The sequence below is a fragment of the Myotis yumanensis genome, unplaced genomic scaffold (genome assembly GCF_028538775.1).
Source record: "Myotis yumanensis isolate MYYU_CA2020_CCGP unplaced genomic scaffold, mMyoYum1.0.hap1 SCAF_8, whole genome shotgun sequence".
Taxonomy (NCBI): Eukaryota; Metazoa; Chordata; class Mammalia; order Chiroptera; family Vespertilionidae; genus Myotis; species Myotis yumanensis.
Window position 1 is genome coordinate 14447873 of NW_027223759.1, and position 15192 is coordinate 14463064.

Below are 15192 nucleotides of genomic sequence, written 5' to 3' on the forward strand. Positions count from 1 at the left end.
ACTGCCTAATCTTTCTTGGAGATCTTTCCCTACCTTCCCATAAAGATCAACCGTTTTCTGGACAGTGATAGTATCCTACTGTTTAGATGTAGCATAATCTATTCGATCAGTTTCCTATTGGTGGGCATTTGTATTGTTTCTAATTTTGAATTGTTATTTAAAATAGTTCAGGGATTGTCCTTCTACGCAGAAGTCCTGGCACCTGTGGGAGTATATATTTAGAATAAATTCTTGGGAGTTGAATTGCTGAGTCAAAGGCTGCGTTGACATTGAACTTTGTAATGACTATGGCCAAGCTGGAGAGCTGGAATTCTATCTTGTTTTTCTCTGTATCTCTAGCATGTTTGCTCTCAGTGGATAATTGTTAAATGAGTGGATAGATAAAAATCTATCCATTGAGAGAGGGAGGGAGGGAGGGAGAACTAATACCGAATAAAGTGGGGACAGTTAACTGCATATTGAGGAGAGACAAACCGAAACACCCTGGGGTGGTAGAGGGAAAGCTGTTTAATATTCAGTTAAACTCCTGTGCGCTCAGCCCAGTTCCAAGCCCTACCCCTCTCAGGAGGTCTCCGGCCTTGCTTCTCGGGCTGTGGCCTGTTGTGTTGCACTAGGAAATATTCTCTGCCTCTGAAGGCCCAGACTCCCCGGCGGCGTGCAGGACAGGGGGCTGGGGGTAGGTGTTGGAGGTGGTGAAAGGCCTGCCTCCCCGGGGCCTGGGGAAAACCCTGCTCCTCGCTCGGGGATCAGACAGGCTCGGGGATTCCGGAGTCCTGTCTGCCTCTGATGCGAAACCTGCCGCCCTCTTGGAATGAGAGGACGTGTCCTCCCAGGCCCCCGACCTGTCACCACCGTGGCAGAGAAGTTTCCACTCTCCAGTGGCCAAGCACACAGACAGGAAATCTGACTGTAAAAGCCTGAATGTATCTTGCAATCTTCCCTGTCCCCCTTCCTGCTGAGAGTAATCCCCTGGCCTGTCTCTCGAACCGGGAGCTCTGGCCACACTCACAGCCTTGCCTGCCCCTCCTGCCCACTGGCCTCCCTCACGCATTGTTCTCCAGCGCATCCCGCCCTCCTGCCAACTCAACCCTGAGAGCCGGCTGTTCTGTAGCCTCTAGAAGGCAAGGCCTGGCTTCTTCATCCCCAGAAGCTGCCGTCGTTGGCATATAGTTGGCACTTAACAGATGTTAGCTGAGTAATGGGAGAAAATAATCACCAGACTTCAGCTTGCCCTCTAACTTCTATGTGAATAACTCACCGGACAAGCATTGACCGAGTGCCAGTTATGTGCCAGGCACCGGGTCAGGTAAATGAGACAGACAGGGTCCCTAAGGTCATGATCTCAGGTTCTTTTCTGACAATACCGAACACTTCACAGCTCCCCAAACACCCATGGATCATTCTGTACCTTTATTCACTCAAATATTTATTTGGGCACCTATTATCTGCTAGCATTAGCTAGACACATACTCTCTCCCCTCCCTACCCCCAATATATTTTTATTGATTCCAGAGAGGAAGGGAGGAGGGGTGGGGGGAGAGAGAGAGAGAAACATCAATGATGAGAGAGAATCATTGATTGGCTGCCTCCTGCACACCCCCTACTGGGGATCAAGCCAGCAACCTGGGCATGTGCCCTTGGCTGGGATTGAACCCAGGACCCTTCAGAACGCGGGCCAATGCTCTAGCCACTGAGTTAGACCAACCAGGGCTAGACATATACTCTCTTAATCCTCACAGGAGTTCTCCAATGCAGATAATACTGGCCCCACTTTACACATGGGGCTGTGGGATTAAGTAACTCGCCAAATTTACATATGCCAGGGGTGTGGGGCCAGGATGCCAGCTGAGGGTTCCTTGAATTGCTTTTCTCTATATCCCTACACCTCAGTCCTCAGTACCTCTCATTGTAACTTCTAAATATCTCAGTGCTTTACATGTTTCGGAATGGGAGCTCCCTGCGGTGCCAGAGTGGCTTGTCCAAGTTACTGTGGCTCGTGGTCAGCCAGGACTAGACTCTAAAGAGCACAGGCTTACTTGCCAGGTTACATGGCTCTTTATATTTTGAAATAAAATAAAAGTGGGCGGTGTTACTGCTCCTTGGGTGCTAGGATCCGAGGGGCTTGCGCAGCAGCGGCGACGGCGTCACTGTTCAGGCCTTTGCCTTAAATTCAGATCCAGAGTCTCCACTTCCTCCTGCTCCCACGCTTCTCCCAGCTGCCAAACCGTCTCCCTCCCAAGGCCATGCTTTCGGGAGCAAGGAAAGAAAAACAAGAGTAAGTCGTTTTGATTAAATAAGAACTAATGGATCCAGGCAAAATGATTGTAATCAGACCCACAGACACTCTCCTGGCCAGGAGGGGGAGATTCTGTGAAATAATAATGCTCACATTCTCCTCTTTTTTTTCCCTCCCCGCTCTGAGCAGTGGACTTTTCTGCCCTGACGCTGTTTAAAATCTTGCCAGAGGCAGGAACACACAGGGAAAATATCCTGCCTATAAACAAGGAAAAGCTTCATGGAAGGGACTTGGCGTTTGGAGACTTCTATTGGGATTGGCAGCAGGAAAATCTAACGCTCTGGAAATAATGACCCAGCATTAGGTCACTTGGGCAACGCAGCCACCCTGCACAGACTGAAAACGGTTGCCTCAGCCTCTTTTCTCCCCAGCTCGCAGCCACAAGAAGGATGGTTCATGCATTTATTCAATATTCAATGATCTTTGCTATTTACAGGGAATTTGAAGAGATCCAAAGTGAAAACACAGGCTCTTCTAGATTACAGTGCGGCGGGAGGAACCCTGTGCAGGAGAGCTATGGGGCCACGTGGGTGGTGATCGGTGACTCTCAGGGATCCTCCCATAGCCGCGGCCTGGCTGCTCTCTGCCCAGCGTCCAGGCTGAAGTCTCATAGCCAAGTTCCCCTCTACAAACTCTAAAAGGCCTCCTATGCCTCCCATGATCTCTCACAGGGCTCATTCCATTCCCACCAGCACCCTAGCTCACCCCACCAGAGAATTGTTTTTTGTTTAATTTTTTTCTTTTTAAAATTATATAATGTGTATATATATATATACATATATATACATATATATATACATATATATACATATATAATATAATTTTTTAAAATTGATTTCAGAGAGGAAGGGAGAGGGAGAGAGAGCTAGAAACATCCCGGGGCCACTGGAGAACTTAGTATCATCACGTGACAACTGGGCCTGGATCCTCTGCCCTGTCGGATTGTTGAGGAATGAAGAATAGGTGCAGAGACCAATCAGTCACTTGCTCATTCTTCCCTAGCCACATCCAGAAAGTCTCTCAGTGATGAGAGAGAATCATTGATTGGCTGCCTCCTGCATGCCCCACACTGGGGATCAAGCCCGAAACCCAGGCATGTGCCCTGACTGGGAATCGAACCATGACCTCCTGGTTCGTAGGTCGATGCTCAACCGCTGAGCCCCACCAGCTGGGCTAAATTTTATTTTTCAATTACAGTTCACATTCAGTATTATTTTGTATTAGTCCTGGTGTACAGCACAGTGGTTAGACAATCATGTTCTTGACAGAGTGATATTTCAAGTCCCCGCCTTGACAGTGTTATTGCCTGTAATCCCTGTGCTGTCCTCTACATCCCGGGGCCACTGGAGAACTTAGTATCATCACGTGACAACTGGGCCTGGATCCTCTGCCCTGTCGGATTGTTGAGGAATGAAGAATAGGTGCAGAGACCAATCAGTCACTTGCTCATTCTTCCCTAGCCACATCCAGAAAGTCACGGTGAGCATCGCCTTTTCCTTACCTATGCTCAAGGATGGGGATGCTGGCCAGGCTTTCCCACCTCAACTTCAGGGCAAGAGGTCTGACAATGAGCCATCCATGTTCTCCGTGTGTCTACCTGAAAGCATCCGCCCCTACATCCTGTCTGTCATCTCGGCATACCTCGGAGGTCGTGAGGGTTCGGTGTGGGGCCACCACAGGAAAGCCAATGACCACAATAGAGTGAGTCACACAAACTTTTTGGTTTCCTAGTGCTTAAAAAAGTTATGTTTCTACTATACTGGTCTATTAAGTGTACAATAGCATCATGTCTAAACAACAATGGACATACTTAATTGAAAAATACTTGATCTAGCTAAAACATGCCAACCATCAGCCGAGCCTGTTGGGAAAATGGCATCAATAGACTTGCTTGACACAGGGTTGCCACAAACCTTCAACTTGTACAAAACACAGTATCTGTGAAACACAATAAAGCAAGGTGTGCCCGTATGGCTCCTCTTTCCCGGATGAGGAAGCTGGGGTCCTGAGGGGTTGATTTACCCAAAGACAAAGAGTGAGGACTGCTTCTTAAGGTCCAAACACCCCAAAGACACTCCCTATGACACTTGTAATATCTATGGGTGAGAAAATACATGGAAGGGAAAAGCTACTATTAATGAAATGTAATCTCTTCAGCTAGATTGGCATTCTATGAACTATGATAGTATCCACAGCTTTAAAGTATTATGACAATATTAATGGCAACTACTATTATCATGTACTTATTATGTGCCAAGTATTTTGCTAAGTGCTCTACATGCATTGTCCATAATTCACCCACCACCCTACAGTGTGGATGGAGACCTTTATTATCCCTATTGTATAGATGAGGAAACCGAGGCTCAGAGAGATTAAGTAACTTGCCCAAGCTCACATTGGTGGGAAGTGGTGGCCTGAGAATTCAGTCTGACAGGCATGAAGGATTTAATGCCACTTGATCCCGCCTCTTTTATTTATTTATTTTGTGGACAATGCCTCCGAATTCTCCAGTCCCTGGCTGAACCTCAGGGCCTCCTAGGAATTGGAGACCACCAGTAAGGAGTCACTGGCTATTTGGGTAATAATGTCAAGCATGTCAAACTCAAAGGCTAACATGGGCCAAACAAATGAGGCATGTGGCCCGTGGGCCATGAGTTTGACATGCTTGATGTAGGTGCTCAGCACTCAGCCTAGAGTTGAACTCCAGCTTGCTCAGTGGCACAGGACCCTCCTAAATCCACCTCATGCTTGTAGCATCTCTCAGACCCCAGAGCTCCCAATGCTTGTGTTTGCCTCTGTCTAGTCGCGCTTGTCCACGTGTCTCCAGAGACCGGAGGGATGAACAGTTGAGAACCTGTTTGCAGGCCATTAGAAACAATAACCACCTTGCCCAGTAACCTGATCTACCTCAAACGAAGGGTCTTGATTTTAGCAAACAGTTGAAGTGGCCTCTGTGTAAAGTGGAGGGGCGGAGCAGGGCTGAGTCAGCTCGCTGAAATGGCCTTTCTTCTGGGAAGCTGGGGTCTGTGTGGCAATCAAGCCAGGCCCACCTCCTGGGCCGAGGGGTGCTGAATCCACACCCTTCGGGCTGTTTCTGCCCCTGGAATTCTGAAACCGGCTTCCTCTGTATGTGGATCTGACCCAGTCTCCCTCATCGCTTTCCCTGCCTAGCCAGGGGGAGCAAGTAACTCTCCATTTGCTGTCCACTGGACCGAGGGCAGCCACGGAATCTTTACACACGGCCTTTCTCCATCCTCACCACGAAGTTACAGCTACTATACCTCCCATGTCACAGGTGAGGGAGGCGAGACTTAGACACGGCGGTGTTCAGCTTCTAGGAATTTGGCAATCTAGGGTCAAACACGACCATTCTTAGAAATTAAGTGGTATAAACTTATAACTAAATAAATTATATTAAAAACAGGAAATAAATACTCAAAATCCATCACTTCCTAATGACTTAGCTGCATGTCCCTGGCGTCTGCTTCCGTTGTCTGTCTGGTGGACGTGTGTTAGCCTGTGCCACGTGCCTGTCTTCGTGGCCACCGCTCCGCTGTGGCAGTTCGCAGTCCGCATGGTGGGAGTTTTTGCGCCACAGAAATCGACAAATGGACAAACCAGGGCTTGTCCCCCCCCCCCCCCCCCCCCCCCAGAACTGGTTGTTAAACATTCACCAGTCCCCCTGTGCGGAGAGAGGTTAACTCACTTAGCAAGGTCACAGGGCAGCCGGACTCCGAGAGCTTGCCACAGGCTAGGCTGCCTCTGAAAAATACTAAAGGCTCTTCAGCGAGTTCATGGCAAGGAAACAGAAGTGTTGGAGGAGGTTCAGGATGAAAAGAGACAAAGATATTATGTGATCACAATACGTACACTTATTTGGATTCTGATGAAAATAAACTGTAAAAAAGGATGACTTTTATGAGGCACGTGGAAATGTGAGACTTACTCGATAATTTGATATTACTGAATTGTTAGTTTTTAGGTGTAATAACGGTATTTTATTTCAGATGATATGAAGGCCGAGATCTGATTTGATGATACCACCCGAAGGCACACCAGTGGGTGTGAAGACCACTGGTTCTCAGAGTGGGGTTGCCGGCCCAGCAGCACCCGCAGCCCCTGGGAACTCGGAAAAGCAAAGCTCAGGTGACCCTCGGGCCTCCTGGGTCAGAAACGCTGAGGAGAGGCCGCTCACCTGTGTGTGACCCTCCTCCTCCCCCACAGGTGATTCGACGCGCGCTCGAGTTTGAGAACGAGGCTTAGATGAAGCAAGATATACCAGGAGTGGATTGTTGAGGCTGAGTAATAAGTACTTGGGGTGAAGGGGTTCGTAAGTATGTTTGAAATTTCCTGTAACAGTTAAAAGAATAGCCCTAACCAGTTTGACTCAGTGGCTAGAGTGTCGGCCTGCGGATTGAAAGGTCCCGGGTTCGATTCCGGTCAAGGGCATGTACCTTGGTTGTGGGCACATCCCCAGTAGGAGGTGTGCAGGAGGCAGCTGATCAATGTTTCTCTCTCATGGATGTTTCTAACTCTCTATCCCTCTCCCTTCCTCTCTGTAAAAAATCAATAAAATATATTAAAAAAAGAATAATTAAGCCCATTGGCAGGGGGGCGTGGGGGAGGGGTCACAGCTGGATGGCCCCTGGATCTAGGGGTGGACAAATGGATTCTCTTGAATGTCCTTCACAAGCACTTTATTGGTGCCAGTGTCTTTTTAAAATATATATATTTTATTGGTAGCATTACAGATACCTCCCATTTCCCCCCATTCCCCCCTCCTCCCACCCCCTATCCCCCACCCCCCAGGTCTTCACTACCCTATTGCCCGTGTCCGTGGGCTATGCATATAAGTATGTAAGTTCTAGGTGCTCATGTCTTTTGAATTAAAAGTCCACGCTAATGGTTGCATTGGCAGCAGACTCCAACAGGCAGCTCGAACCCCTCCGGGCCAACTCCAACTCGAGTTTCTCTGATCAACTTCGCCGCTTCCTTTGAGGCCCTCGTTTTAATAAAGTTCAATCCTGGAACCTCAGATCTCTTGGAGAAGCAACTGTTTTAATTTTCAACTTCCAACTAAAGCTGTGAGACTTGAAAACAGCCACCCACGAGACCTGCTTTATCAGCTGCAGACGTGACGCAATTAATTAACCGCGCACAGCCTCTCACCACACAAGCCGCTTAGCTTCTAGCACATGGTGGTTCTGGTTTACTGAGCAGATACGGCCCCAGAGCCCGTAGCTGTTTACCTCCCACAGGAGGGGCTGTCCTGGGCGGCGGAGTCATTAGTTGGTGTTTGCAGAGAGGCAGGGATCCAAAGAAAGCATTAGGTAAGTTTGTATTTTTATTTATTTATTTTTTTTGTGTCAAAGGTACTGAAAAAGGGACCCTTTGTCTGGGCCTGGACTCACATCCAAGTTATGTCTTTAGGTCCGCGGTTGTCCATTTGCCTCCCTCTACGTTCCCCACCCTCCTTTTCTCCAGCCCATTTCTTTTCCTCTCTCATTTCCGCTATTTCTCCCAACTGGAAAACTCTTTGGATTTCGTCCTACAGGATGGAAAAGGTCTGTTTGCCCATCACGTGGGACTCTTCAGGGATTTCAGTCTTTTTGGTGTAAATGCCAAACGCTTCGAAGTCCTCTGTCTCCCTAGTACCCTTCCACCCTCTCCAAGCAGCCGTCTTTCCTTTTTCCTTCTCTCCCCTCCCCCGCCCCTTCTCTCTTCAAAACTGTCCTGTTGAGACTTTGTCCAGAAGTAGCAAGGGCACCCTTTCTAGAAACTTACTTCCCAAGACTCTGGAGGAAGGAAAAGGAAAGGATTGGTTGGTCGTTTTCTTGTAGAGAAGGAAGGGAAAGCAGAGCAGGAGAAGGAACATTTTTTTTGGAGGAGGGAGGACATTTGAACTCGGCCTCGTCTTTTCCAACCACGACTCCTAGAAGAGCGTTTCTTACCTGCACTCTGTACGGAGCGGGAGGCAACATGCAGATTTGGGGGCCACATTCCAACCCAACGGAATCACAGTTTCCAGGGACGGACTCTGGGAATCTGTATTCGTAATAAGCTCCTCAGATGGTTTGGATGCCCATGGATTCAGTGGGTGAGGCCCAGGGTCAATGTGTGCCCCCTAAATGCCAGGTACTGTGCGAGGGCAGGAAGAGCTTTGGCTTTGGTTTAACCTCCAGGTACCCTGTAAGGAAATGAGACTTTATATTAGTGGTATTTGTTGAGCGTCCTCACACCTCCCCACAACCACCCAAAGTTGTAGTCTTGTTATACCCATTTTACAGGTGAGGAAACCGAGGCTTGGAGAGGCTAGACAGTTTGTCTACATCGTACCAATAAAATGTGGTGTCATGGTATTTATACTTGTATATTCTGGCTCAAGTCTTTCAGAGGAGGACTGTGCTGGCCGTATTTTCCCTGCCAAAAACTGAAACTCGTGACCTCACAATATGGTTTTATTTTGACAGACAGTGGTTTATAATATTTGCACTCTGAATGGTCCCCTTATACCCTGGGCCTGTATTAGCTTGTTTTTCACTTTTAGGATGTTTTGAAACTCAGATATGGCAGTCTTAGGCCTCGTTTGCCAAACCCACTGGGCTGGAGGCCCCAGGCTTCCTCCCCTGGTATTGGGGATTTATGGGTCTATTTTTAAATTATTCAACAATAAAGATAAATCAGGCCCTGGCCAGTGTGGCTCAGTTGGTTGGAGCATTGTCCCATAAACCAAAGCGTTTTGGGTTCGATTCCCAGTCAGGGCACATACCTAAGTTTTGGGTTCAGTCCTTGGTTGGAGCGTGTAAGACAGGCAGCCAATCGATGTCTCTCTCTCTCTCTCTCTCTCTCTCTCTCTCTCTCTCTCTCTCTTCTCTCCCTCTCCCTCTCCCTTCCCCTCTCCCTCTCCCTCTCCCTTCCTCTCATTCTAAAAAAACACAAACCGCAAGAAACTGCCTCCCTTCCCGCCCCCCCCCACCCCCGCATAAATCAGAAGTTCCCATTTACCCCTCATTCTTATTCTCAGAGGCAACTTTTGTGACCAGTCTATGCTTTTACATACACGACGTGTGTTTTTTTTCTGAACATAAATGGGAAACTACTGTATGAATCAGCCTTTTCACATAATGATTTCTCTTAGACCTCTTTCTGTGTCTACCTTGTTCTCCCCGCAACCCTTGCATTTTTTTTTTTTTAACAATAAAGGCTTACTGAAAAACTTCAGTGATAAGAGGGGAAGGAAGAAAATTCCCTAAGCATAATTAAAAGCAAAAAAAAAGAATGATAGTTTGATAGTTATTCCAAGTTTGGAAATAAATTATTTTATTGTGGTGAAATATGCATACCATAAAATGGACCATTTTAAACCATTTTTAAGTATATAGTTCAATGACATTAGCTACATTAACATTGTTACAAACCATTCTCCCCAACTGAACTCTGCACCATATTCCTCCCTCCCCTAGCCTCTGGCAGCCCGGTTCTACTTTCTGTCTCTGTGAATTTCATTACTCTAGCTACCTCACATCCATGGAATGACACAGTATTTGTCCTCTTCTGTCTGGGTTATTGCACTTAGCATCATGTCTACAGGGCTCATCCATGTTGTAGCATGTGGTAGAATTTCTTTCCTTTTTAAGGTTGCATAATAGTTCATGGTGAATATATATATCATGTTTTGTTTATTCATCTGTTTATGGGCACTGGGGTTGTTTCCATCGTCTGGCTATTGTGGGACTAATGCTGCTATGAACAGGGGTGTGCAAATGTGATCAAGTCCTGCTTTCAGTTCTTTTGGGTACATACCCAGGAGTGGAATTGCTGGCTCATACGGTAATTCTATGTTAACTCGTTCTTTTTAACCACTGCATAATATTCCACTGTATCTTGCATGTGTTGTTGGCTAATTTAAGTTCTCTTTTCTGTGAATTGCCCATTGTCGGGGATGATTTTAAATAGGATTTTAGATAATTTTTATATACTCTGGATAGTCTTTCTTTTATCTGTTATATGCATGACAAATTATACTCATTTAAAAGTAAGTTTCTACATCATTCCAGATCCAAGTGCTCATCATGATATCTTTGATTATTTAAGGAATATTCCTTGGTGAGAATTTTTATTATGAAAAGAGAGTGCACAGACAGGCAGCCATCTGCATGTAGCTCAGGACCTGCCCATAGTAGGTGCTTCATACATGTTGACTGAGTGACGAAGCTACTTTTGGGCAGCACATGTTTCATTAGTTTTCCTTTTTAGGGTTTACTGGGATGGGTCACATCCAGACACTAATTAAATTTTCCCCAAGTTTAACCTGTTCTACCAGGCTAGTAAAGAAAAAAAATTAAGCCAAATGGCTATGAAAATAGTAGACAATCAAGGTTCTGCAATTTGAAAAGCACTGTAGTGAACCCGTACTGCAACGGACTTTGTCAAAGTGAGAACATCAGTGGTTAAATAGCTCACAGATTTGGAGAGTGGAAGAGGGACAGACTCTTAACTCTGTCTTCCCACCTTTCTCCAGGAAAGATACCGTCCGTTTTTCTCAATAGAAAGATAGCGTATAATAGCTACCACGTACTATCCGCTTAGTATGTATCAGGCAATTTGCTGAGTGCTGTACCGTTGTTACTTAATCTTCATAGTCATCCCGCAAGGGGGCCATTGCCCCCATTTGACAGATGGGGAGGCCCAGGAAGGCTCGGGCACTTGCTGAAGGCCACGCAGCTCAGGGTGAGCAGTAGTCCTGGAGTTTATCCCTGTCTCTGGTGGCAGTCACTGAAATCCCGACGATCCCTGCTCTGTGTCCATGGACCCCACCCTGGATCAGGGTTACCAACAGGAACCCAGCCTGCTATGTGGTGGGAGGGGAGCAGGAGGGAAACTGGTGCTGCGCTGTGCCCCTGGTCTGGGCGTGGGGACCAGGCTGGACTCACTGTGTGTCCTCGATCCTCCGAGGTCCACAGCTCCACTGCCGAGTGCCTCCTCCTCCTCCTCTCCCTCCTCCTCCTCCTCCTCCTCCTCCTCGGGGACAGAGGGGCTTCTCAGGCCAGGGCAACGGCTCCAATCTGTCCTCCCTGGGAATGGCCCTGTCACCTCCTCAGGGACACGGCCTCCTGACTGTCGTCCCTGGAGACCTGTGCCTTCCCAACGCTGCCTGTGCAGGGAGTGGCACCTCACAACTGAGCAGACTTCTATTAGTTCTTTATTTTTGATTGTTTACAGATGTCTCCCCTGCCTCCCTCAGGTCTTCACCACCCTGGGCCTGTGTCCGTGGGCTATGCATAGAAGTATATTCTTTGGTTTATGTCTCCTCGTCCCCACATCGAGGCATGTCAGTCTGCTCCTCGCCTCCATGCTTCGGGTCTTATTTTGTTGGTCAGTTCATTTTGTTCATTGGATTTCCCAAGTAAGTGAGATCACGTGATAGTTGTCTTTCTCTGATTGGCTTATTTCACTGAGCATGATAGTCTCCAAGTCCCGCTGTGCCATCCCAAAGGGTACGGGATGATTAGCTCTTGCACTGCTCTCTAAACTTTGTTCCTGTCACACCAGACAAATAGCGACGCCTCTGGGGCCAAAGGCCCGGTTACATTTTTTTTTTTGGACACAACTCCTCTGAAAAACAGCCCTGGACCCAAGTCCTGACTGATAAAGTGTATGTTTAGTGGACAGCCATTTCAGGGCCTCCGTGCACAGAGCCAGCTGAGGGTCGTTAGTATGAACAGCTGTGCTCGGGAGAAGACCGCCTGGGAAGGACCCTGCAGATGGAATGTTATGGTTCTGGAGGGAGTGCCGTGTACCTGTCTTAAATGCATCCAGGACTTGAAGGGAAAACCCCCCACCGTTTCCATGATCCTCTCCCTCGTTCTCATCCTAACTTTCCAGTTCTTAGGTGGAGCTCATTTCCTGCTCGGTGGGCCTGGGAGAACATGGGGGTGCTCCTGGGAACATGGAGGCCCTGCTGGTGTGAGTGGTGGAGGCCAAGGGGAGGGGAAGGAAGGATCCCCATTTTACTTTTGATGGTAATGATTGCAAATAGCATTTGAAATTATAATTCAAGTCCTGGGGGGGGGGGGGGTTCTCTTTTCTGCAAGTTTGTGGATCATTTTAAATACAAAGGGCCCGAGGGGCTCATTCTTCCAGTCCCGATTCTCCGCATCTAGATCTGTTGTGATTTCTGCTCACCCAGCTGCTCTCATCTTTGAAATTGTCCCCAGGTGATCTACTGTTACCTGGATCAGTCACAGAAGTCGCCACTGAAAGAAAGTGCACCTTGAAAATGGAATCCTCTCTCTCCCTGCTTTCCCTCCCTCTCCCCTTACCCTCCCCTCCCCCTCCCCTTCCCCTTTCATTGGATTCCACCTGCCAGCCTCTCTCAGTGATTTGAACAGCCCAGTGGCAGATGACTCTCCACTGGTGTCCAGCCCAGAACAAGGTCCTGGCCCCCGGGCCCAGTGGCAGGGGAGCCAAGTGAGCCGTTAGTAGGAACCCCACCCCTGGCCACAGAGGAGGAAAGGAATGCAGGCTGGCCTGTTGCCCTTGGTAACCATTGTAGAAACACTTGACTCCAACAGGTATTCCCCTCCCAGGTGTAGAAGGCCCCCCCCCCCCGCCCCCCCATCGTTTCACAGAAAGACCAAGTGTGTCTACACCAGGGAGCCCCAAACAGTGGTTGTCAGCAGAGTGTGTGCAGAGAGAGGCTGCTGGCTTCAGTAAGGAAGACAGAAGAGACCGTTTTCTCCTTAGGTGAAACCCTTTCTCCCCCAGAGGTGCTTGAAGGTGACTTGCATGGGAGTCTTTCTGCAGCAGGAGGTTTGTGAGCAGAGTTGCTCCCTGGCCCGGGTGAGGATCAGTGATGTCATGGGCTGGCCACGCTGTCCTGTGGGCGCCTCTGGCCACATGCAGCGATGTAAATTTAAATGAATGAAAATGAAATACAGTGAAACATTCTGTTTCTCGGTCGCATGAGCTACGTTTCGAGTGCTCAGTAGCTCACGTGGCTGGTGGCCTCTGTACTGGACGGTGCAGCCACACGGCCGCCTCTGCCATCTCCGACCGTCCCAACGGGCAGCGTTGCTCTAAGGCTCACCACTCAGCAGAGGCCACTCCACTGGTCCTGACCGCAGTGGTACCCGCACCCTGGTCCTGAGGGACCCCGTGAGGCTTGCGTGAAGATGATAGAGTTACGGTAAATCCACACACACAGCATGGGTGTGGTCGTTGGGGTGAAAACTCAAGGACAATTTCAATCAGCCTTTATTTCTTAAATATAGCACTTGATTCAATGTCACTCAGACAAGCATTTGAAATCCTGGTACTTGTCTAACTACCTTACTGTACACCTAAAATTACAGTGGGGCCTTGACTTAAGAGTTTAATTCGTTCTGAGACTGAGCTCATTAAGGAGCTCGTTAACTCAAATTACTCTATCAACTCAATGCAAAAAATCTGCCGAGAGACAGCTGGTATCTCAAAAAACTCGTTAGTCGGAACACTCGTAAGTCAAGGCCCCACTGTAATTCAAAATACTATTGAATGTAGACTGTAATTGAAAAACAATTTTTTAAATTTAATGTAAATATAAAAAAGAAATCCTGGTACTGTGCAAGACACAATACTGCTGTGCTGGAGCTCATCGCCTACACGTTAGGCAAGGATTACATCACAGTGAGCTGAGGCCAGAAGTGGACATCTGCAAAGAGGCCATCCCTGAATTGGACAGGGGAATAGGGGACGATTCTCAGAGAAGGAGACCTGTAAGCAAAGTCTTGATGGGTGATGAGAAGCTCAGCAGATAGACGGGGAGAACGTTCAAATGAGAAGGAACTACAGAAAACCCTGGGTAAGTGGGAGAAGTTTGGCGTCAGAGGAATGTGAAGTGGCCGGAGGGAGAGAGGCAGGACCAGCCGCCACATCTGGACCCCATGCCCTCGAGGTGGAGGCCAGTGTGAATGCATGGGTCGCATGCCCACGAGACCATCCCGGTGGCGGGCAAGGGAGTGAAAGACCAGGTAGGGCCGTGTTATCAAGGGCTTTCCAGCCATGCTTTGCGCGTGGACTGTGTCCTGAAGGTGACAGAGAGGCAGGCGAGATTTCTAAGGCCGAGGCAAGAGCAGGCTTGCACTTGACAAAGACCAGCACCGAAGGGCCTTGAAGGAAGGCTGGTTAAGAAGCGATGGCACGGCCTGGAGAGAGGACAAGGGCAGGGGAAGTGGCAGGGGACAGAGAGGACTGGACTCTGAAAGACAGGCAGGCGGTGAACTCGATGACCGGACACTGATTGGACAGCGAATGGGTGGGGGTGGGGCTTGTGGAGGTGAACTCTGGGGCTCACTATTTCAGGCTTGAAGTCTCACTTGCCAGCCCCCCTGGGACGGGTCTCCTGAGCCTCCCGAGCACAGGCTGAGGGTGGAGGACGTGGGCGGTGCCGAGGTTGCACCTGCCCCGGGCAGATGTTTCCCTAACGGAGATCTGGATCAGAATCACTCCCCCCTCTCCTCTCCTAGAAACACTACCCGAGGAAGCCGGTCTCATTGTTTCGATGCCTCCCTCGATTTGCATTTCCTGACTTGGGTATTTGTGACATTCCACGGGCCCTTCTGAGGGTTTCACTTTTCATTTCCTGCCTGAACCAGACTGCCCTTCTTTGGCGGGGGGGGGGGGGGGGGGGGGGGGGGGGGTGTTGTGGGGAGGGAGCCAGTGTGTGACCAGGCATCTACCGAGAGAGCTCGGAACAGCCCACAGCACAGCGGGCAGGGAAAGAAAACCAACCGTGGAGGGCGCCTCCGGGAGCCCAACTGACAGCCTCCTGCAGGGAGAGAAGCCGTGGGCATTGGGTGCCAGCTCTGGGTGCGTGCGACAGGGCCCTCCCTTTTCATAGGACGTCTCTTGCGACC